Below are 24,996 nucleotides of genomic sequence, written 5' to 3' on the forward strand. Positions count from 1 at the left end.
TCATTCAGAAGCTGTTGATTCTCCCCCGCCCTCCCCCCCCCCCCCAACACACACACAACTTCTCTAGCCTTCTAGGTAGTAGATATATTGTCTGGGAGAGTATTTACACATACCTCTACACACCCATTACGTTTACACGAAAGAAATGTGTGCATATGTTTATATAATATGTGTGTGCATAATAGATTTGGAAAATATATATTTATATCTTATGTGTACACAGACTCTAAATCCTGTAATTAAAACACTTTATGGAACTTGTATTTCTGATGCTCAAACTGAAATGCATTGCTTTGGCAAAGCCTAATATAACCTTACATAAATTTATTTATTTGGTGTTTTTTTTAACAGAACTATGAAAAATTAAAAAAAAAAATCAATCAAACAAACAAACAAAAAAACCCCAAATAACAAACTGAAACCAGACAACCAAACAAGTTATTACTGGTAGCTTAAAACATTGCATTTCTTTGAAGGACCAAAAATAGAAAGCTCATTACTATGCTTGTGTTGGTTTAAAAGAATGAATATTCTTGATAATTTTGGTAGTTGATAGGTTCTCTTGTGGTTAACTTTAAAGGAATAATTTTTTTACCTTCTTTAAATTTATTTTTTTGAACAGATTTATTTCAGTATGTAATGTGGATTTTTTTGTGTGTATGTTAATTATCATCTTCCAGACATTATGTCATTTAACAGCATGCACTAAAAAGAAGTCTCACAAATCTCTTTTGTGTCATACATGTAAGAAAACCATTAGTTAGCAACCTCCAAAGACTAACTAAGACTGCATCATCTTTTATGCTCCACATTAAAGTCCAAATCTATTTAGAGTATTAAGGCACCAGGGAAGAGGCCTATTTAGAAACCAATATCTTATTTACACAGAGTATTTTGCAGTGGTTGTCCAGATTCTGTGCAAGCCCAGGTGTGACAGCCTCACTGAGCAGCTGACCTTCTCGCCAGAGAAAGGAAGATGGGTAATGGAAATAAGAGAAATGTACTGAATGGTGATTTTTGCCAGATGTGATTAAAGCCTTGTATTTGCTTTGACAAAAGAAGAATGTCATGCATATGTGCTGTGAGCGATGCACCAAGCACAGAAATTTTTTCTGGTTTATATTTACAGAGAAAGGTATTATCTTTATTATCAATCAGAAGTAATCAATATAAATCAACTTCCTTCAGAGGGAGGAACATACATTTTAGAAACTTATGGTGCAGGATTTCTGCTTTCACCTACAAGGGTAGATAAGTTTCCCCAAAATACTAATTATGTGTCTCACCACATTTATCTTCCCATAGTGATTCTTCTGATTTATTAGTTTCTTCAGTAGGCAAATAGGTTAAGGTGGAAGGTGCGAGAAACATATGTCATCCTTCCCCTGCTTCATAGACTTTTATCTGGGCAATGTATGGCTGTGTTTTATTAAAAATATAAACAAAATCTTGTGCTTGTTTGTTTGACCTCAGAAGCAGTTTGGTGGAGATGGCTATTTCCATATTTCTGGTTTACTGTACCTTCTCTGCTAAGGGAAGTTGAGAAAATGTATGCAGATGAAGTCTAGCATGTCCGTGTGGCGGGTTCTGCACTCTGAGAGGAGATGATGAACTGTATGAGCGAGTCATACAGAATTTCCCATAAAAATCTTGTTTGAAACAGATTTTGGCAAGAAAAGAGGCAAAGTGGTCTGTTAAGATTTATTTGTAACCAGAACTAATTTCATTAAATAGGTAGGCTCTTTAGGCCAGTAGCATCATCTTTGGATGGGTGGCAATAGTTTCCATTGTGAGCTTATTATTGTAACGCCAATCACTGTTAACAATAATAGTGATAGTTGTATCAGTAGACAAAGCTGAATATTACCTAACGATAAAAACCTGTTATTCCCTCCCTGTCCCCTTTTACTGTCAGTTTACTCATTTATTAGTTAAAATATTCATATAGTGCATAATTTAATTCTTACTATTGTGGTATAGCATCATAGAATAGTCTGGGTTGGAAGGGATCTTTAAAGGTTACTTAGTCCAATCCCCCTGCAATGAGCAGGGATATCTTGAACTAGATCAGGTTGCTCAGAGCCCTGTCCAACCGGACCTTGAATGTTTACAGGGATGGGGCATTTACCACTGCTCTGGGCAATTTGGGGATGGGTAAACATGTCTACAGAACCACAGAAAATCTAAGTCTTATGAAAGATCATCCCACCTTAAGTATTTTAGTATTTCTGATAATGAATGGCTGATCTTTCTACACAAATCTCCAGGCTCATAATGTCTGGAGAATTTGGGAGTTATTCATCCCGATAAGCTCTGTGTTACTTTACTTTCCACTCTTGATTTATATGTGTAATTTTATTTGGTGTTTTTTAAGTGGTTTTAATATATTTAAGCTCTAACATGGCTGATATACTGCTCACCAATAATTATAAATTATTATATGTAAAATGAGTCCACAAAAAGTTTTGCTTCTCTGTAGTGTTATGTAGTTATTTAAGAAAAAAAAGATGACGTAGGGAGAAATCTTGGAAGTTGAAACAATAAATTTAATTTAATGGAAAAAAATATACTAATTCAAGCATCCAGCTGTTGATAAAATATTAAACACTTGGATATACTCATTTCAGTAAGACCTATAGGTGCCACCTCATGGTAGTGGTCAAAGAAGCAGCAGTTGTGGACCATGTGCCGAGGGGTGACAAACGCCTGAAGTCGATATGTAAGCTAAGGGCTTAGCCAGAGGTTAGGTAACGACATTTTTTTAGTCTAATGAGTTTCATGCCACTGTTTTCTGTGTGTAAGTTATTAATTCAAAATGGGAAAGAGCTTAATTTGATACTTCGTGTATAGTGCCTAACTTTCTGATGAAGTGAGTAAACAAGCAGCTCAGTAGCTACTCTGTTGATATAGAGCATTGTCTTGGAAGGTAAATACCCAGTAAACATTAAGAAGAGTGTCTATTGAGTTCTCACTGATAACCGGTAAACAAACAATTACTGTAAGAAGTAACAGCTATGCTGGGACAGATTAGTAAACCACAGGTGATTAGTACTTTGTTTAGAAGGTTCCACATTGGTGAATCCAAAGAACAGATTTATACTGATGTCATGCTGTTTCTTAGATATGTAATGTTAACTGAAACACCTAGTGAGAGGCCCACAATGAACATCAGTATCAGACCGTGCCAGTAAACAGTCTAGAGCTAATATATAGTATATATTTATCTAGGAGTTCTGATTTGTATTATGCTGTACATTGGTATTATAAAAGTACGTAGCTATGAAAAACTTACTTTTATCACCAGTGCTTATGAGGTTTGCATTTGTTTTCAGGAAAACACCATGAGGTGCATTTTAGCACCTGCATTTAATATCTCAGAACAGCAGTCTTTAGCGTACTTAGTTGTATTAATGATATATCCACTGAATCTTTCAATCTCTGCGGCATGTTTCAGTGTGAGTTTGACAATAGGCATGGCAAAACTGTTGGTAAATAATGTCAGAATTGCACACTTGAAGATTTTACATTGCTGAGAAACAAAAATCAAGTCCTTATGTTGTCTCATACTTCACCTCTTGGAAATACAGACTTTTTTTTGTGTGATATTAAAATGTCGGTTTTTTTTTTACATTTCTAACTTCTTTTCCTGGATTGCACACAACAGAAGTTATAATTCATTTATTAAGACCCAAGTGTATTTATGTCAATCAAAGATTCACTGAACATATTTTCTTCAATACATACCTTTAGCATATTATCATTTTTTTTTTCAATTTCAGGTAATTCTTACTCATAAAATATCTGCTAAAAAACTGACTCACATAGTTATAATTAAAAGATTAAATACGAACAATGAAGAGATTTTCTTTGTTCCTGAAACTGCAGTTTATACCACTTTTCTGTCAGTTCTTTACTAGTTTATTAGATGTAACAACTTTATTAAGTGTATTTTGTTAAATTATTCTTTTGTGTGCTTCAGTAATATATAAAAATGTTGCTGTCATGTAAATACACAGCATGTGTCATCGGTACTCTTTCTTTTTTCCTAGAACACTTACTTGAATGTAGAAGAGTTTAAGAAAGAAGTATATGGCAATCATGAATCCCAAGCTTTACACACTGAAAAGCTGTAGAAGACACTGTATAAATACAAACTGTGATCGTATGGATTTTGATGGACTTCTAGGGCTGGCTGTCACTAGATGTGCTCGCTTCACAGGCACAATAGTCATGTATGTAGGGATCCATGTCAGAATTCATGTGTAGTTTTTGAAAAATTATGTGATCAGCCCTAAAGAGGAAAATAAAAAAAAAAAAAAGGAAGTATGATTGGAGTGCAGTCAGTGTAACAGGACTTCAGTATATGCAATGCATTAGATGTAATAACTAATAATGTCTTCGTATCCCACCTGTCACCAGGGTTCATCCGAAGGGGATCCCACATTTGCAGTAAGGGAATATTGAAATGTGGACTTCAAATGCCTCTTGGTATCCTGAAGTATTTTATTGCCCTAGATTAAGCTTAAATGCCTCCCAAGATTTCAGTTTTTCTTTGATCTACAGGTCTCCTTCAGTAAAATCGGATGTTCTGTCCCATCTACCAACTCCTCATGATACCCCCAGAAAATTAGCACTAGGAGGAAGCTGAGCAGTTCTCTACCTTTGTATGGTACAAATAGTGTTAACCAGTAGCAGTATATAATTTTCTGCTGTTTCTGGTTTGTTTTTTTTTTTTTTTTCTGATGTCATCAATTTGCACACGTTCAGAGTTTTCTGGTTGCCTTCAGATTTAGGGAAAGATATTACTGCAGGCTTAAATTCTGAAAGTGGGAGCTTAGAAAATTTTGATTCAGTGACTTGTCATGAAAACAGACCATTTCACTATCACTGTTTGTGGTAACGTCCAAATGTTTTCAGTAATGTGGCAGATTCTACTGTATGGATCAGAAATAAAGGCACTTTGATAGTACAGTGACATTGCTTCTAATATTTCTTTAGATTTATAATGTAGTTTTCTGTTTCTTAATGTAAAAAAAAAAACAAACCACCAACCAAAACCAAACAACAAAGCAAACACAAAACTCGTCATTCTAGCTTTTTTTTTTTCCTTTTCTTTTTTTTTTTTTTTCTTCCTAATCAGAGAAACAGCGTGGACAAAATAAGAGCAGAGTAAGCCAGAAACTGGTTGTCACTGAATATGTATCTTCTCTACAGCTCCTGTCAGGAAAGCAGCCATTTCCTAGTATTAGGAGTTGTGCAAGTACTTTGCTGCTGTTTACTGGCTTTTTTTAGAAACTCTCAAAGCCCATAAAAATCTGAATTTTTTTGAACAGCTATCAAAGATGAACACAAAAGGTTCCTCATCGAACAGATGAGAAAGATGGCACATATGTGGAACAACAGCTGTTTCGTACAGCCATCTCTTATCTACAATATAAAAATATCTGTGCTGATATTCACTATCAATGATTCTGTGAAAGAGCCAGGAGTAGCAACTGGTCTCTTTTCTCCATTTCTTTCCCCAGGCCCACGAAATAACTGTTTTGCCAATGAGAATAAGAACTGTTAGGACTGTGAAGTCATGTGAAAGATAGACTTTGAGTGAAGGGAATACATAGGAATGTGGCAGACAGAAACATTACCACAGAAAATTTCCAAAATGCATCTGGTCTCTTGGGAAAGGCTGGTCTCTGCAGATAGTAGTATTTTATTTTTTTACCGTTGAAGCTAGTTAGCTTTGAAGGTGGATGGCACCAGGCATATTCTGCCTCCTAAGAGATCAGTACCATTGCAGTCCTTAAAATGAATGGGGTTTAGAGCAGTTTCTATACAGGTTGTGATATTTTATATAGTTGAAATATTTTCTTTTCTGAACCTAACTTTCCATCTGTTCCCTGCTCTTCAAAAAAGCTGCCTAACAACACATATGCAAAAATAATTAGAAAAATAAACAATATAAACAAAAAAGAAAACAAAAAGCAACCTCAGGCACAGAAAATTGTTTTCAAGCCTCCCCTTATTTGTACAACAAATAAAGGAATCTGTCTACTGCATAGACAGAGTAAAACTAATGATTTTAAGAAAAGTTTTTATTTGTGGATTTAAATCACAGGGAGAGTCAATAAAATGAAGTCTCTTGACTATGAAAATTCTTACAGATGTGTTTAATATGTTACTTGTGTGTAGTTGTCATGGAGGATGTTTGTATTCCTACCAAAAATTTCAATATTATGTGTTTCTGAGGAGACTGTATCAGCACAAGCTTTAATTAACGTCATCGATAAAATGGTATTAAAGTCAAAGATCTCAAATCTAACCTACGAGTGTGAAGAGCATTAAAATGCATAATCATCTCTAGTTGGATCATGGATGATCTAATAGCTGAATAATAGCCTTCAGTGTTTTTTGATGAATTATTTTAAGAATTAGTCTTTTTTGCCCAGCAGTCAGAAAGTAACTGTACTTTTTGTACTTTGGTGAACCCAGTTGGTTCCTGATGGCTTTTTTGTGTTTGTCAATGTGAAGTGGGCTAGAACATCTGCCAAGATGTAGTATTTGAGTGTTAGTTTGAAAGTGGAGCCAAAAGGCTTGCGAGTTGATTATGGGAGTTTTCTATACCTTGATTTTCTGAGTGACTGTGCAATTTGATGGAATAAGAATTGTCTGTGTATACCTTGTTTGGATTTCTTTTAAAAGGAGCAAGTGTATGTGTGAGCTAATTTATACTAACTTACTAAACTAGCTAGACAGAACTTTACAGTGATCAAATTAAAGTCAGAATTAGGGTTCAATAAATAAATTAATATCTTAAAATTACCAACGTGCCAAATTAATAGAACAGGTTATCTAATGCAACTGTGATGTCAACAATAAAATAAACTATTTCTTATTAGTCTTGTCTTCAGTAAAAGTAAAGAGCCAGCTCCCTTCCAAGCCAAGTCTGTAGCTTGTGCTGTAACGTATGATCAATAACTGAGCTAGTGAAGAACAAAGTGCAGTAGCGTCCGTTGGATGTGACATGTTCTGCACTGCTACCCTTAGTCTATAGCAGTTCCTTTATAGTGGAGGGAGATATTACCTTCTATGTCCTGATTTGTATCTGATCCCTATGAGGAAATGTCTGAAGCTGTTCAGATAAATTGCACTTTTGAAGTCTGTATTTGTTTCCAACAAAAGGGAGCCTACAGAGACTAGTAATGTGGATCCTATAGATATCTATAGTTAAGCAACATGAACCCTATTCTTCAGTGTACATTTTGATCTTAAACTCTTGCCAAGTTGAATTGCTCTAATAAGTAATTATTGAGCCATTTTTAACATGAAGGGATTAACTGAAGAGGATGCTGTAAAAGATCAAGGAAGAGTGTATCTGTGGAAAGATAAGACATCTGGTATGATAAATTTCAAAACTTAATATAGTAATGGCAAGAAACTACCTACAGGCTTGCCCTTTGCAAAAGCAGAGCCTTGGGAATCAAAGAAGGTCTTCAAACTTAAAAAAGATCCTTCAGGAGGGTAGGGGAGATTGCTCCGTTGGCTCACAGACAAGAACATACAGACTTAGATAAAGACCTTTAAAGACCAACTGAAGACTGGTACAAGTAACAGTCAAGAGGTACTGGGACACATAGACATAACACTTTTGCTGTATTGTCATACCAATGCTGATGATGCTATTGAAGAACTAGTATAAACACCACTGGCTCACTGGGATAGGACAGTATGCACCTAAGAATTCTAGCACAAGGTTGAAACAACGTAAATTGCTAACAAGGGCATGTAAAACTTCCTTTGTACTTGAGAACTGTGAGATGGGAAGTGTGTTGCCAATCTTCAGAAAGGGGTTCCAGAGACGTATGGCTCTGTATGCCTGACATCTCTACTGGGCAAAGGACTGAGTGTGATTGTGAAGGATCCAATTATTGAACATGGGGCAAGTATAATCTACCTGAAAAATAATAAGCTTGCTTTAAAGACAAATCTCACTTTAAATTCCTTTTGAGTGTTTTGAAGGAGTCAGGGAATACATAAATAAGTTGCCGTAGAACCTCTGGATTCCCCAAATGGCTTTTTAAGGAATTTCAACATCCATGGAGTAAAAGGGAAGGTCTCTTATGGACAAATAATTCACAGCATAAAGGATAAGTTCTTGCAGTGTGAGAAGCCACCATGGTAGTTCTGCAGGTATCTGTCCTGGTATATTTTAACATATTCATTCATAAAACCACCAGAAAAGAAGATTGACCCAGTGAGGTGGGAAAGTTTGCTAATAGTACAAAGCTACTGAATGTAAAAAGGGTGAGGGGTAACTGTGAAGAATAACAGAACCACCTTAACAAAACTGAGTGACTGGACAACAGTATGTCAGGTGAAATTCAGTGCCATCAAATAGGAGCTGAGGCATAACAGGCATAACAGTTCCACGTATTAAGTGGTGGGTTCAGTGCATCATTACTAATCAGGAAGAAGGCCTTGAGGTTGAGATATGGAAACAACAGGTCAATGTTTGACAGCAGTCAAAGAAACAAGTGACGTATTAGAAAGGATTAGAAAAAGAACAAAGAATGTAACAGTGAGTGTGGTTTATACCACTGCATAAATCCATGGTTTGCCACAGCCTGAAGACTATGTGAGGAGTTCTGGTTGCTTGTTTCAAAAAAGAATTCAGATAAAAGGAACATGGATAATCAAAAGTATGAACTGCACCTAGTATTTTAGGTACAGATGCAGGTACTAGGACTCATCATCTTGGAAAATAGATGACTAAAAGGGGTAGAAAAAGCCTGCAGAATCATGAGCAAAAGAGAGCCGACTGCTCACTGCCTCTTCCATTGCAGCAAAGGTTTGTTAAATGCAAAGTCTGTGGAAACTGGTTTAAAACAAAAGGATGCAATTCCTCATGCAAAAGGTGGTAGGTCTTTGTTTGTACGTTGTGCAAATTGGATGTGCACATTGATGCTGTGAGCACAAAATGTTTACATATATTGGAGTACAGATGGAACAAGGAGAGATTAACTGGACTTTACTACATAATTCACATCACACTCGGGAAATCTCATGTCCTGAAAATATTTGTGGGCTGGGAAGACACTATGGGATAGCATCAGAAACATGCTATTCTTCCCCAGACGTACTTTTGTAGCTATGCTAGAGTGTGGATGGTGTGCTAGCTGCACTCTTCATTCATGTTGGTCTGATCGAATATTGCCATTCTTGAAAATTCACAGAACAAAGCATGCTGTATTCTGAAGAAGTTTCTCATGAGTCACTAATCATCCCATCACAGTTTTCAAGAAGAAACAAGTGTATGTCACAAGAGTTTGCAGAGTTAACTAAACACAACTGGAGAATTGCAGGCTGCAGCTCAAAGATCCCACCTAAGTGAGCGGATAGAAGAACTCTTTCCGATTTTTGATGCAAAAAGTCTGACCAATTACCTGAAGCTTTTACAAAAGCAAAGCAAAAACTGTTCTGAGGTTTTCTTTACCTGGCACTGTAGTAGAGATGTTGGCTTTACTTTTTCTCATAGTTACATCTGCTATCCTGGAGTCAGTAAGAACATAGGCATAGGAGAACAAGGCATAGGAGGTGCCTATGCCACATTAGAATTCTCACCACAGAGGGACTAAGTGCTTTTGGGATAGTTTTACATCTTTCTGGTTGTTATATGTCAGAAATAGCTAGGTATCTTTAATTCCTGAGATTAATGATACAGTATAGTTGCCAGTTAAGCTGCAGCTTACATAAAAAGCAAACAAATAATACTATGGCTGATTGTGATTTTTTAGAATTCGTACATCATGTTCACCCTTTTGCTTCTTCATCTTTGTGAACTATTTTCTAGCTCATATTCTGAAGAGATTTTGTATAATGCAGCTGTCTGATTTTTGCAGAAATAGCTCATTAACCATTTTATTGATATCTTGACCTTCCAATTGACTTTCTAATTGATGTTTCCTTTCATTGCACCTGTTCAACCATTCATTTTTATGTGCTTATTATATTGTAACAGGTTGTCTTATCTACAGCTATATATATTTTATTAATACATATGGTGCTTGGCATTTTAAATCAACCACATGTTCATTTCTGAATCACTTATTTTTTCTCATTCAATATACTATTCTGAACTAGAAGGGGAAAGATTAAGATAAATAAAACATGATGCAGTTCTTATTTTAACTTTTTTTTTTTTTTTTTTTTTTGTAGCCCAGTGACAGGCATCACTAGGATACTATGATACTATTGTAATTCTGAATGCAAGTGCTGCAAGCCGTATCAATGTCATCACTATATTTACTATCAGCCTTGCGTCATGCTTTATGCTGACCTGGCTTATATGGCTTTGAATATGTATTTCTTTTTTCCTTTCCATCGCCCTTAAGGCCTTTCAATTAGGCCTGCACTGGGGAGGGACTGAAACTGGGAATGAGGGAGCAGCAAGGGCAGATAGTGGTCTGTGAGAGGAGTTGGGAGGTGAACATCACAGCAGGGCAGAGACAAGGGTGCTGTCCCACAATATTTGAGCCAGGCAGAGGGAACAAGTCTGTGATGGTGGCTGCAGTCAGTCAGCAGTCCATGCTAATGTGTCAAGCCCAAGATCAAGCCACGAAGGCAAGCCTGTGAGTCAGGGTCAAAGTCCTAGTAGGGTGTGTTACCAGGCACAGGAAGGGCTGCAAGCTCAGACAAGGACAAGGGGATGAGCCTGTGCCTAAGTGCAGCTCCTAAATGAATAGGGAGCATGCCCCCATTGAGTCTGTCTGATGCAGAGCTGGACACCTGTGTTATAGCTGTCCCTGAGCACAGGAGCCAGGTCCCAGGAGGACTAGGATGAATGCAGGACTCTGACACTCCTGCCCTTCATTCCCATTTCTGTTCTGTTTCCCTTCTACTCCCGTTTTCCCTTCCCCTCTGCTCTCCTTCCCTTGCTTTTTCCCTTTCCTCTTCTCTTGTCCTTCCCTTCTTCTTTTGCCTAAAAGAGGAGATGTAGTGGACACACAGCTAGAAGCAGTGAGAGTCTGTGGGTACAGGACTGGCTGTGCAGAGCACTGTGCTAAATTTACAGGAGTGCACATCCATGCAGTAGCTTTCTGCTATGGGGTCTACAATCATGTCCCTGGCATCTGAGGAACAGGATGGCACAGAAGAGAGAAAAAAGTGATCTCCTCTATCTGTGAGTCCCACTGAACCCTTTCAAAAAGATTTAACGACATTCATATGTTTGATGATGTAATAGTTGTTTCAATGTCAGAATTGAGATGGTATCATCACTATGTAGTTCACTGTATATTTTTAGATCAATCTTTATTTACATTGTGTGCAGGCTAAATTAAAGAAAAAAAAAGAAGGAACATAAAAGTATAAATATAAAACAAGAACAAAGGCAATCATGCAATTTCAGAAAGAACATATATCACAGAAGTCTGCTCTCGCCAAAGATGTGTTTTATAGGACGTGCCTATAAACGTGTCCTCTTCATGACTCCACACTCATCCCTCACAGGGACATTAGACTTTACCAAACCCAGTTATCATTTGCTCTTGAGTGCCTCAGGGCACTTTAGTTGTTCAATAAATTTCTAGGCATTGTGACTGAAAGAGCTATTATGAAAATTTTTCTGTTTTGGTATTAGAGTAATATTTTAAGATGCTGTATTTACTCCGTTGAAAAATTCTCCAAAGCACGCCGAAATTCATGAAAAATTGCTGCTTTTTTGTCAATCCTGAAAAATGTTGACAATTTCCTTTAATGATACTGCATTCCAGCAGTATCTTTGCTGAAAAAATAAAACATCTTTGATTCTAGGTGTAGGCTGGGTTGATGGATGTCTCAGTCTATAACACCCAGCTGATTGCATTCATCTCCCATGGAAATAAGGACTGACTGTTGTATAATAGTGTTCTAGGAAGTCTGAATTGCAGTTGTTGCAGCGTCATACAGTATATTTCAAGCTGGAAGGCAATGTTTTCTTGAGGACTGTGCTGAATCGCTGTCCCTTTATACTTTCTGCAAATTTTCACCAAGAATTTAAGCTCAGTATTCTTTCAAATTACAAATAATATGCCTGCTAATTTATGACATACACTTAGTACTAGAGGCAAAAGTAATGATTGTCCTATTAAGATCATGAGTTCAATAGAATAATCTTGCATTGGCAGATTTCAATACTGCAGACTATCAATGTTATTTGTGAAATAAATCCTACATTCTTATCATAAAATGGTTACGTACAAATGACCAGATAGTACTCTAGCGTCTTCTACTGGGTTTGGCTGGGGTAGGCTTAAATTTCTTCATAGTAGCCCCTAATCTGTACTGGTGTAGGGGTTATTTCTCCCTAGGTGCAGGACCCTACATTAGCCCCTGTTGAATTTCATTAGGTTCCTCTCCACCCAACTCTCCAGCCTGTCCAGGTCTTGCTGTGTGGCAGCACAGCCTTCTGCTGTGTCAGTAACACCTCCCAGTTTTCTGTCATCAGCAAACTTGCTGAGGGTACACTCTGTCCCCTCATCCAGGTCATTGATGAATATATTGAACAAGATGGGACCAGTACTGATCCCTGGGGAATACTTCTAGTTACAGGCCTCCAACTGGACTCTGCACCCTGATTACAACCCTCTGAGCTCTGCCATTTAGCCACTTCTCAGCTCATCTCACTGTCCGCTCATCTATCCCACACTTTCTAAGCTTACCTATGAGGATGTTACAGGAGACAATGTAAAAAGCCTTGCTGAAGTCAAGCTAGACAACATCCACTGCTCCCCCCTCATCTACCCAGCCAGTCATGCCATCATAGAAGGCTATCAGATTGGTCAAGCATGATTTCCCCTTGGGAATCCATGCTGACCACTACTGATGACCTTCTTTTCTTCTAGGTGCTTAGAGATGACATCCAGAATGAGCTGTTCCATCACCTTTCCAAGGATGGAGGTGAGGCTGACCAGCCTGTAGTTTCCTGGATCCTCCTCCTTGCCCTTTTTGAAGACTCACCAACATTAGCTTTCCTCTAGTCCTCAGACGCCTCTCCTGTTCTCGATGACTTTTCAAAGAGAGCTAGCCTTAGGAGTAAAGACTGAAGCAAAGGCGGCATTCAGTAACTCTGCCTTCTCTGCATCCTCTGTCACCAGGGCACTTACCACATTCGGCAGTGGGCCCACATTTTCTCTAGTCTCCCTTTTACTGCTGATGTGCTTGAAGAAGCCCGTATTGTCCTTGATATCCCTTGCCATGTTTAACTCCTAGCGGTGCTTAGCCTTCCTCATTGCATCCATAGATACTCCTGCAGTGCTCCTATACTTCTCCCAAGTGGCCAGTGCTTTTTTCCACATTCTGTAAACTTCTTTCTTCCATCTGAGTTTATCCAGAAGCTCCCTGTTCACCCATGTAGGTTTCCTGCCTCCTTTGCCTGATTTCTTTCTCCTTGGGATGAACTTGATCTTGAGCTTGGAGGAAGTAGTGCTTAAATATTAACCAGCTCTTTTGCACCCCCGTTCCTTCTAGGGCCTTAGCCCATGGGTTTCCTCAAAGTACCTCTTTGAAGAGGCCAAAGTCAGCACTCATGGAGTAGAATTACTCCTGAAGTAATTCTACTTTTTGCCCTGCTTCTTCCACGCTTCTTCCACCATCCTATGGTCACTGTAGCCAAGGCTACCCCCAACTTTCACATCTAAAGAATATAAATTCTGTATTTATATTACAAAAGTTTGTTGGTGTTCATGAAATTTTTCAGAATCATTATCCATAGGAAACATTTTGTCATCATTAGAGAAAGAGAGGGTTTGTCAGCCTGATTTCTAGTGACAGAATTTGCCGCTAGAGGGAACAAATTGTTAAGCACAGATGCAAATAAGAAGCATTATTAATAGTTTCAAAATAGGGCCAGATTTTGTGGTTCAAGACTGTAGTATTGGTATGAATTATTTATGTATTTCTGTGGTAAGTGGAGCACTGATCAGATATGCTGTCTACCTCTACAAGTTTCAGTAGGACAAAAACCTAAAAGAACGAACAAGTCTCCAGGAGGAAGATCTGGCATTAAAGGAATACATTTATTTATTTATTTATGAAGGAGAAATAAAAATGCATTTGGTAGGATGTGTATCACTGATGAATAAAATCTAGATGGAAGATGCTTAGTTTGTGATTATCATAAAGAACTCATTCAGCAAAACGTGTGGTTATAGATGAGATATAGGACAAGACCTGTCTTTTGTATAGCATGTTTGAATGTTTTTTCATAGTTTTGTAAGAGAAAGAGACTTGGGAAAAAGAAGGGCACTCATGTTGGAAGTCCGAATCATCCTCTTTACTGTAGGAGTTAGGGTATGTTTATAATGTAGTCTCATTTGGATGTGAATTTATATGAACCTGCCAAAATGTGGGAAACTAAGTTGCTCTTGAGACAATTCTTACTTTTGAATTTGGAGCTGAAATATCTTACTGATCTCTTAACAATTTCTTAAACTGCCTTCTGTGTGTAGCTTTTCTTTAAAGGTGGCCTGGGTAACAGTATTTTACTTGGAAAATGAATAGCATTCAGATTTTCTTCATTGATGTGTTCACACACACTAAGGGCAAAGTGGTCATCTGTAATCTTTTGCTTGGTCTTAGTTTGCTTAGGATTAAACACAACAAAACACTGTTCTTGATCTTACTTACCAACAGAAATATTGCATTATTCTCATTGTGTCTGCTGACAAAGAATTAAAACTGTATGTAATTTTTACTAAAGGTCTGCCGAGAAATATTATTATTTATTTTTATTTCAGTCTAAAAGTTTGGAAGACTGTTATATTACTTTGTGCCAGAAAGAAAGGCTTATTATACTCTGAGAAAACTGCTATGAAAATAGATGATTACATGATAGATGAAAATAGGTGATAACATGGATTTTAAAAAAAAAAGTAAAGATTTCCTACAGTATTCTTAAAGTCTGCTTGTTCAGAAATGTTGTCAGATAGACTGAGACTGATCAGACTTTTCACCGGATAACTACATCTCTGTGTAGGCAAACATTTTGCAAACAGTCCAAGACAAAATAAATGGGCTACACAGAGTACAGTGCAAGAGTGCAGACCTTAGATAAGAATTTTCATTCTGGTGCGGTTTAGGGGTTCAATAAAAGGTCTTAATATCCAGATAAGTGTATTTATATCACTGACGCTGCCATATAAACATTACAGAGACATTATGCCCCCATTACAGAGACTTGGGCAATGAACGCTGGGTACCAACTATGTCTGTGCCTTTTGAGAATATCTGTGTTCACTGTTTGAGGACAATTCAGTGCCTGTGAAATGCCTATCCTTTTTTGTCAAGCAGTGTTATATCACTGAATCAAAGTTTGGACAGTAATGCTTCTTTTTGCTTCTTTTTTTTTTTTTTTTGGTTGTTTGTTTAATTCCTTAGCTGAAAATAATGCCTTTTTTTGCAACTTCTTATATTTTCTGCAACTGACTTCTTGTGGCTGCCAGGTCCTATATCCTCAAAGGCTGACAGAAAAAAACCAACAAAACAAAAAAAGAGCTTTTGTACATTTTTTTCTCCCATCACACCACAGGATTTGATTCAAAATCTGAGTGATCTTTATGACTGCTACAGAGGGAAAATATCTTGATTATCAGGAGCTCATGGTAAGTCTGAAAATATGTTTTCACCTGTAAGTTGAAGTGTCTGTTAACTGGTTCAAGAAGATAAAATCTCTTGATCCAGGTGGTAGGAAAGAGAGAGACCTTACTATATCATAATTAATCCAGATCACTGGAGGGAATGAGAGAATTTATTGCATTCTGTCTTCTTTGGTGGTAAATTCATAAGACTCAGTAGCTAAAAGCCAGTTTTCTAAAAATATCCAGTAACAGGCAAAACTTGCTTTTCTCTGCTGTGATGTAAAGTGATGTTAAAGTTAGGAATTCAGAGTTGGTGGCCATCCAACATTTTGATGTGTGTTGGCAGTGTCCTGAAGATCATTTGCATTATTCTAGTGAGCTGTTTTGCCCTCTTACCCCCTGTAGAGGTTTTCTAATCATGTTGAAATGTATTGTTCCAAACATTGGCAGATGCCCTGTAGTGTATAAAAAAAACCTTAGACCTTTTTTTGGTAAATGCTCCAAAATAAATATGGCAATTATAATGGTTATATTTTTAGTTATACTCTCAGACATAAAGTACAGTGGGATGGCAGGATGTCAGAGAGGTAGGGACAGGACTGGCTTGAAAGAAGAATGAAAATGCTTGCTTGTCCTGTATGTACAACACACTCAGTAATTGAGAATTTACTTCTCTATTGATTTACTTCCTAACCTAATGAGTCATTTATTTCCTTTTAATTCTGTAATTTGTAGAAGAATCTTCTACAAATTCTTAGAAGACCTCCTTTCAGTAATTCTGACACCTGTTGTGAATTTAGTGGATAGTAGGCTGTAATGATCTCTTTCTTTGTTTCAATCTAGTAGAATCTAATAGGATTCTCCCCACCCATCATTAACACTTGTTGAAAAGCATAAGAGGTGGGTGTTTGTAATTTTTTTCTGAATGTTTGTTGTTGTTATTCTGCTCTATGTTTTGTATATGTCATGAATGAGTGAGCTTTTTAGTCTTTCATTATTACATTATTTGCAGAAAGGTATGGGTATTTTACTTCAGGATTCATCCCCTCTTTGCATTGTACAACTAGAAAAATGCCTTCCATAGAAGTATAATATCAGATCTATCCAAAATTGGGAAATTTAGCACCATGGTCTTGTATGACAAGTTTCTGGGAGTGGTAAGAATTTATACTCTGCCTTTTAACATGGGATTCCTCTGGCAGAATGGTGAGTGATTATTTTTTTTCCATTCAGTTGCAGTACAATTCACAGAAGTGGAATTCTCTGTCCTTTGATAGGAAGAGATTTAAGTTGTCATCAGTCAAAATATTTTTTTAAGTAGGGTACTCCAGAGAAACTTAAAGGACTTTACATTACAAGTAGTAAATTTATAAGCTATTTAACAGTACGCTTTTGCAACTGTGTATTTTTCTACTTTGGTTTTGGAAGGATTTTTATTTCTCTTTTTTTCATCCATATTAGTGTCAGAAATGATAAAGTAACTTGCCTGGTATTTTTTGCTTTGTTTTTGTTTTTATTCTCAGACTGTTAGAAATGTATGGTAAAAATACATGATACAGTTTCTTTTGCAGACCCTACAGAGAGAGATTTACAGAGTCCGTTTGTGATTGCTAAATAGCACAAAAAACATATGGCAGGAATATACACAGTATGGACAATGTGGAATATATTCTTCCACCAGTTATACTATTGTAAATCTGTAGAAACTCATGTCCCCCTTTGATTTCTTTAAAATTCTTTTGCAGACAGGTATATGTCATTGATTGGACTTTGTTTATTATAGGCTTGCATAAAATCTAAAAAGGATGCTCATACAAATGTCGCCATATATTATTTAGTCTGCAGGGAGTTACAGGGGGCAGAACTGCTGTGACTGCAGTTACTGGGACAACTTGCATTGACTTCAGTGAGTTCATGATCAGAGATTTTACCCTTCAGAAAGTCAATGCTTTTATATTGTACTCTTATCTATTCTACTGAGGGTCACTGTCTAGCAAACAATATTTTAATATACAGTATACTTCCTTCAACTAAAAAAACCCCAAACCCCAAACCTCAAGATTTATGTGGTTCGCTTTTCTTTAAATCGTTACATAGCAATTAAAGCAAAGCAATGACTGGGGAGTAAGTAGAAAAGTGTATTTCATATCCTTTCAGTGATCTAATAAAAAATTTATGCCATTTTATAATACAGTATAAGCTGATGCAGGGTTACAAGGGATTGGAAGTAGGATGTTATTCTTAGTACAGAGCATCTGTGTTTATAAAGCAAATTTTGTCATTATATCAGCAAGTATAGTTTACACTAGTTTATGTAGATCAGAAGTATCTGCTAGTTTTTCAGTATTGAAAAAGCATCACAGCAGACTTCTGAATTTTATGGTGATATTAGGATATGAGTATTTACAAATTAATAACTGCTTTTGAAATAAAACTAGAATCTTCTAGAAAGATAGATACTATTATATATATGTTAGATAATAAAGAATGAAAGATGTTTTCACTTTATGAAAGTTAATGGGATTTCAGACCTCTTTAGCACAGGCAACAACAAATGCCTTTAAAATATTTTTAAAACTTAATTATTTCTTCATGTTTGCCAATTTTTTTTTTTTTTGATACATGTTCTTCCACTATTACCTATTACCAAGATACTGTTCCTATAAATTATTTTTTCTCCTGGGACTAGCCACCCCAGCTTCCACCTCCTGAACCTCCTATAAATGCTGCCATTTGTTGTTGGTTGAATGAATCAGATACTAATTTTTTTGCATAGTGGTGATGTTTTGTTTTATATCCTTTATTGTTTTTACTTGGATTCTTATATGAGATCTTAATTGTGTGTAGGTATGTGTAGCATGATGTATAGCATGTTCTAAGAAGGTGACACACCAGATCAACATTCTCTTAAAATATTCCACCATGACCTTTGTATATATATTAATTTTTTTACCTTGTATTTCAAGGAGATTTAGCAAATTTTGAGTATAACATTAGCTGGATTAATTAGAAACAGTACTCTAGGTGTTTAAAATTCCCTTACCGCAATTTTCAGTAGGTTGCTGCAAATTGTAATGGTGGAGGCTGCTAGCTCCAGTTCCACCAATTGCTACTGAATTATTCCATCTAACTCATTTGGTAGGTTGTCTGCATTCTTCACCAAATAGTAGACTTCTACTTGTGGAATATAGGTAGGCCAAGGAAATCCATGGATTTATTATTAGACTAGTTAAATTCTTAACAGTCTAATGAAAGAACTATCATTACTCCAGTCATAATAACGTTGACACATATTGTTCAGATTATCTAATTATTACAGCTCATTTGCATTAATTATGCAATCACAAATAATATAAATAAAAGTTGTAGTATCTTGGATGTCATGATCGTTTCTCCACCACTCCTAGGTACTAAGGTCTATGATTTCCGTCTTCGGGTGCAAAGAGTACAGTGAACTGTATGATATGTCCTTGACTGGAAGAAGTGTGATACTAACTATCTTGGGTTTTTTGTCTTCTTACTCTTGGATCTTGGGGTGATTTTTATATGTTTGGTATTGCAATCCATTAACTTGCTCTTTCTTTACTGCTTTGGAATTGTATGTCTTGCATTTGCTATATGTGAATGATTGAGTATATATGACATGTTTTCCTTCAGCTGGATATTTGCTTTTGTGCATTTTGTTGTCTCTAAAACTCTTTTTAGCCAGCTCACAAGGTTGCATTTGTTCGATGCCTGCTAGTTGTCCATTTGTGAGTTGCTTATCGTCTGGATCCTCTGTTATTGTCATGTACCTGTATTTTCAAAACCTCTGCTATTGGGCCATGTCTGTGCTCTTCTATGCTGCATTTTTATTTTAGGGTGATAGATAGTGCATCCAACGCAGGATTCTGCTTGTTATTACTATCTATCAGAGATACATAAACAATAATTAGAGTTGCATAATACAGCTGTAGAAAGCTCAGCAAAAGCTAAAACATCTGGTGGTTAGACAATTGCTGTACCTGCAAAAAAAGCTAAAATCGAGGTCAAAAAGTAACTTTAGACAAAGTCTTACAAATCCTGAGGCTTTGTTTTAGCATAACAGGAAGCATGTGGACTTCTTACAGGAACAATGGCAACAACATCTTTGTTGGGCCATATGGCTACACATATCAGAGCGCATGAACCAGGGATGAACACATCCTCAAATCTATGATACTGGGTACTCATACTGAGCATAAACCCTTTAAAATAGGTGAATATTCTTACCCATCAATCACATTATTGTTGTCGTCCTGCTTTCTGTCCATGGATATGCTTCAGAGAGAGAAGTATTGTTGTTCTGTTGTACAGATCTTAAAAACTGACATGTAAATTGCCTTCCTATAACACAAATAACAGGTCAGCATCAAAAGTAGCAACCCAAGATAGCCACTGCATCTCTCACAGTTTCCAAATATATTTCAAGTCTATAAAATATTAATTCTCCTTATCCCTGTTGGTTTCTCCTATCTAACGTCACTAATTGGAATTTAGGAATTTGTCATTTTTATGATTAGAGCATTTGCACACTCACTGCTAAAATTATGGTGTAATATTATCATTGTCTGAGGCTGTACTTACACTTCTGCTGATTCATTACTCTGTAATGTTATTTCATGATAAACAGATTAGAAAATTATTCAGCCAACACATTAGCATTTCAGCAATGGGAATATTTTCCCCATTATGAAGCTTTCAAACAAAACTCAAGTTATATTTCTGAGAGATGTAGGGGGAATAGACTTAGAATACCTCTCTTTCCTTCTCCTATCAACTTTGGTCGTTGAGTATCTTGCTGCCTTTTTTTTTTTTTTGTTAGCTTTTTTTGATTTGGTTGCACTTTAATTTTCATTAATATAAGCAACTTACAGCATTTTCAAAGAGCAAAACAAGCTTTCCCATATAGTTCTGCCAAAGCACTGACCTGCAAAACCCTTGGCATTTCTTTCCTTGGCCTCTCCTGAGTAGAAGCTGCCAATCATTCAGAACAGTGCCAAATTGTGTAGTGCTTTTGTGATGTGAGAAAGGATCTACTAAATGCTGGTGGGAGACTACCCAGATGATTTATTTCATTTCAGTTGCAAACAAAGTAAATGAAGTACTAGGTATAAATCTAGGTTCTTAAAGGAAAAAAAAAACTAATTCAGTCATATTTTGCTTGCAGCTAGTGAATTAACTTTTCTTTCTAACTGGTTTGATACAAATATAAATGAATTTATGTTTTTTCCCCCTGTATTATGCTTAACAGAAACTAAAGGAGCAAGTGAAACAGAAGATCCTTCCTGGCATTTGCCAAGAAAGAAAAAAAAGAACGAATGGGAAAGTCTTGACAGCTAGACTCAGAAAAAAGTGGTGGGGACTTTCTGAGAAATTAAAAGATCTGAGAATGGAAATACAGGGGAAAATGAGGGACTTGAGGTGGAACATGACTTTGGCAAATCTCTTAGTCTGGTTTGTGGATGAAAGGGAAACTGCGAGCTGAGTTAAAAGAATACAAGCTGGTTTCCTTAGAGAACAGAAATAGCTAATTAAAGATGGAAAAAAATCCAATAAATCAGGATTGAATCTGTCTGTCATGGCCATTAAAACAAAAGTGGAGAAAAAAAGAGGGGTGGAATAACACTCTGGTGTTATTGTTCCCAGTATTCCCATTTTGGGAAAATGAAACATGAGGTGAAGCAAATCATTGTGTAATACTGCTTTATAGACCATTTCTCAGTGAACTGCAATATCAGGTTCACGATACTTGGTGTAATGAAGAATGTAATTGGGATAAATAGGCAGTATTTGTTGAAGTCCTGCATTGTATGAACATGTTTTGAGGGACAGAACATGTGGGCCCAGTGCATCCTTTTGGTTGCATATACAACACTTATGGGAGACAGGACAATATTTGTATCTCTGTCAGGGTAGTGCTGTGGGGTATGTGAGTAGCAGAGGATTGTCAGTTTCTTTTTTCTTTCTGCTTTATTGGCAGAGAGATTCATGTCTACTTCTGCAGTACAGAACTAGACTCCTACTGGTTTCAAGGGAAGTTGTTACCCTATACTGTAGTCCGGTGCTACTGCTGAGTAGTCACATGCTTCCAAGAAAGCCTTCATGCAAATTACTCTTCTTTTTTTTTTTTTTGTAATGCCCTCCCCCTTCCGTATGCTCAGAGATACGGAGCTGGTGCCAGGCCAGACTGTCCTCAGTCATAGACAGGACATCCTCTCCTTCCATTGAATTGCAAACAGTGAGCAAAAATCTGCCTTGTGAGCTATTACACATTGTGTGAGGTGGCTGGTCAGCAGAAATACATCTGGCCAGGATGCATCACTATTCATAATTTCTCATTTCTATGAACATTTTTGTGTTAACAATGATAAGCTGCACAATATAAGAAAGTGACTGGGGGAACTTGACACATCTGTGCACGTCTCAAGCTGAAGAACACTTCCCAGGTGTTATATAAGGGCCTTTGCCCTCTAAGTCAGAAAAATATTACCAGCTTTCTTCTTCCACTAATTTTAGATATGTGGTTGACCAGAGGAAGCAGAAGATGGAGTCCTAGGTTTCCTTCCTGGGATGGCACAGAGCATGGTAACAAGTTTCCATGCTAAAGTGTCTTCAAGGAATGCAGAAATGCCCTTATTCCCATCCAGTACCTTGGGTATATGTTCCTCCAGGCATTGTCTCACTTGTATGCATTATTCAGCATTAAGTCAAGGTGGTGTCTTCTTAGCAGTAATTTTTACCAGTCCATGTGTGTTCTTTTGCCAGTGGGACTGAGTCTTGTTCTTATTTTAACCTTCAGCTGAAAAGTTCAAAACAGCTCTTTGAGCGCTACTGGTGTGTCAACTTTGAAATTTATTTACTAATGTTGAGGTCAACATTTCCCAAGCAGAAAATGAGAGAGCTTGTACTAATGTTGAATGTGCTGTTATTGCTAAGAAAATATTTTCAAATTTTCCCGTTAGTGTTAGATTTACTTAAAATGAAAGAAAAAATGAAAGACCTTAAAAATGTGGCCAACGCATAAAGTGATTATTAATTGAAAATATACTATAGAAGATATAATATGATCAAGAGAATGTATTGCTTGTTCTTAAATGCAAAAGAGCCCTAAATTGATTTATGGTGTGGCTCTTTACAGATAATGAAATGTGGAATTTAACATATGTATTTCTCAGGGTTATTGTTAGTAAGTATGCATATATCTCGTAAGTAAGATATAGACTCAGTCATAATTTAAACATGAAATTAACATTGCCCTTGGCTAGATCTCACTTACTGCAAAAACTATATTTTTTTCCCAAAATCTCTCTGTCATTAAAATGGCATTTCAGCTTTATGCTTGGCTGGTATTTTGAATGAAAATTTGCTTTATTTGCAGGTTTATTTTATGTTTCTTACTTTTTCCATTTTGGAGATTTTCCACGAAATACACCTGCTTATGAGAGAATAAAATACGTGTTAAAAAACTTTTTTGACTGTCTCATACTACTTGTAATTTTGATTTGTGCTAAAATGACATGAAAGGTTGTGTTTTTTGTTTCCACCTAGCTTTTAAGTGTTTTAATAATCACAAGTTGAGATGCATTTTGTACTATATTTCACCTCATCATCTATATTTTCAGCATTAAATTTAGGGAAACTGACTATCCTCTCTGTTTTCTATTCTTCCTGGGCATCCAGAGCAAAATAATTCAATATTTCACTGGAATTTCATTCCAGAATTATTCAGTCTCAAAAGCTGCTGTTAAACTTCAATGAGATTTTAAGTTATACTTTCTTTGCAGGAGTAATGTATCAAGCTGGTATACAAGCTACCTGCAAGTGCATCCCTTCAGAGATGTCTCTTAATGCCTACTATGGTGAACAAAGCCCATCTGTTCATCTTGTAAAAGTTAATCTTCTATTCTGTTATGAAAAATGTATAATTCAGCAAATCAAATTTTGTTTAGAACTCTTTTCAAAATCTTACCGATTATGAGAACATAACTTTCCCCTATTTGGGAAAGCCAAAGTTTCAGATTCAAAGAGGCAAAGATTCAGATTAGGCGAAGGGTTGAGAAGTGCTGGGCAAGCATGTAGATACACATGCTTTACCAGCCTAAACCCTCACTGAAAATTGAAATTCCCATGGAAGTAATGCTCAAATAATCCCCCAGCTACAAATTCGGAAGAGCGCAAACAGCTGTGTAACTTTTCCAGCAAAGTATGTAATGGGAAGGAAGTTATGCTATTGGAATTGTGCAACTTGTGTAAAATCTTTTAACAGAAGCCAAAGGAAAAAAAAAAGAAAAGCTGGAGTGACTTCCTACATATGAATCAAGGTTTCAAGTATCAATATAGTCATGAAAGCAATGGTTTGCAGATTTGGATCTTGCCTTAAGTGCTTTTGAAAATGTTACTTTGGAAGCAAGACTTAAGTGATACTAGTGTTAGATGTCTAGATCTCTGTTCTTACTTCATGTTTTCCATCAGTATAAATTTTGTGTAATTCTGTGGAGCTATGTTAGTGTGACATTGGTATTAGTGGAAAGAAACCAGCCTTTTGTCCCAAATTTAAATGTAAAGTTTCCATGCAATGCTCAGCATCTGACTTTACATTGACAGCGTGATTTATGTGTTACATATTGTGCAAAGGGAAAAGGTAAAGGAAATATAATGATAAATGTATTAGTTGCCGCCCATCTCATTATTGTCAGGAGAGGGAGGAAAATAGTGACTACTTACTGGCCACTGACACTGATATTTAACAAGGCAATACAATAACAAAAATTGTATATGCAGAATTCCTTTTCTTTGTCTGTTCTTGAAATAATTTTTTTCAATATGGGAGTGTAAATACATTTTTTGCCTGCCTATTAGTAGCATAAAATGTGTTTTTTGTTACTATTAAATAGCATACATGCAGTTTGAACAACAGCATGGAAATAGATAGGAAGGATTGAAATAGGATATAGCACCCACTAGGTTTGACTTTTTCTAGTAAACTACCCATAAATCACAGGATATGTTCTTTGTACAAATGGGAAAATAGGCATTTAAAGTAGATTTTCTATGAAGAAGCTGAAGAATTATCATGATGAAGTGAAGAGAAACTAGTATACCTTTTGATTCCCCTCCCTTCTTTGCTTGAGCTGATGTGTGAACTGAAATCCAGTATTCAACATTAAAGCAGCAATCTGCAGCAGAGTAGATGAATTTGTGATAAATTGTCCCTTGAGGTTTATAAACTATATTCTCTGTAAAACCAGCCACAGTGTGTTTCTCCACATTAGTCAGTTTCTGACATTCAGGCTGCTGAAGCTTTTAGGCTAGTACTGGTATCTGCCATCCCAAAGCTGTAAACAACTCTTTGTTTATAGCAGGAGCG

The sequence above is a fragment of the Rissa tridactyla genome, chromosome Z, assembly GCF_028500815.1.
Source record: "Rissa tridactyla isolate bRisTri1 chromosome Z, bRisTri1.patW.cur.20221130, whole genome shotgun sequence".
In the NCBI taxonomy this organism is placed as follows: domain Eukaryota; kingdom Metazoa; phylum Chordata; class Aves; order Charadriiformes; family Laridae; genus Rissa; species Rissa tridactyla.